Source organism: Austrofundulus limnaeus, unplaced genomic scaffold (assembly GCF_001266775.1).
Source record: "Austrofundulus limnaeus strain Quisiro unplaced genomic scaffold, Austrofundulus_limnaeus-1.0 Scaffold251, whole genome shotgun sequence".
NCBI lineage: Eukaryota > Metazoa > Chordata > Actinopteri > Cyprinodontiformes > Rivulidae > Austrofundulus > Austrofundulus limnaeus.
Window position 1 is genome coordinate 552,782 of NW_013952653.1, and position 1,177 is coordinate 553,958.

General features: G+C 35.1%; 1 protein-coding gene across 3 annotated transcripts in view; it reads right to left on the bottom strand.

Moving 5' to 3' along the window:
* Positions 1–1,177, bottom strand: part of nphp4 (nephronophthisis 4) — a gene marked incomplete in the record, with an annotated part of 156,485 nt that overhangs the window by 75,480 nt on the left and 79,828 nt on the right.

Genomic DNA, 1,177 nt, shown 5'->3' on the forward strand with positions numbered 1-1,177 from the left:
TTTCTATAGATCATCATTCACATGAGCACTGTCTGTACTCCTAATGTCATAAACTAGCAATGCCTTTGCTTAAATAATAATAAACAGGAATTTCAAGTAACATATATGAAGCAGCCGTGCCAACATTGTGCAATATGATCCTAAAACCACTTAAAATCGACCTGAAAGGAATTGTCACTATATGCTAACATTTTTTTTTTTGATTTTGCAATGTCTGTTTGGCTACAGCATTAATGATTTACTGTGCTCGCAGGATCTTGAGCAAAAACAACATTAATCTCTTTATTGATTTGTTTAATCCATTTTCCCAAAACTGTAAAATCCTATACTGAGCTGGTTAGTTATATCAGTGATGTACTGGATATTGGCAGTGAACAGCAGGGAGGTGGAGTGGTGTTTAACCCCACATACTGTGCCTGTAGGAAAGACAGGTTGGTAAAAGAACACAGACCTTTGACAGGCGATTTATTGGAAATGGATAAAAGCTTTAACTCTTTGTTAACAAATGGCCTAATCAGACCCATCACATTAGAATACAAGGATTACATTCTTCCTAGCCTCTATGTATTGGGTGGTACATGACAAATTAGCATAATTTGAGGAACTACTAGTGTAGGTTTGGATAAAAAAAAGTTAAAACAGGGCTCTTGTTGCAAAAATGGTGGAGGTTAAAGGGATCCATGATTAGTTGTAACATTAGACTTTATTTGATAAACATATATTTTAACTTTAAAATCAAGACTTAAAAATACTGTTGGCTGTTAGTTTTGTAAATTTTTAAACTAAAAGTTTGAAAATATATTACACGGATGGGGCCATTTTATTTGCACGCAAAACATTCTGGGTAAGTGATGACATGGATAGATCATCGGTGCGAGGCTACTAACGTGCTATATCCACCCTGAAGCTTAGTCTTGGACAATATCTGAAGATAGGCTCTTTTAAATGAAACCAGAGAGCGTTGACAGAGAGGAGAAGGTAGAAATGACTCAGCCTGTAACTGAAAATATGGATGGAGGACCTCAGTTTAGTTTATTTGACTATTGCTGAGCTAATACATACAAGGCAACATAGTGTCTGCTCTAGCGCAAAGGCTAACAGGCTATGCTGAGGAAGCTTAACTAATAAAAAACAAACTAATAAAAAATGTTTTACATTAAAAAATAAGTTTATAGTA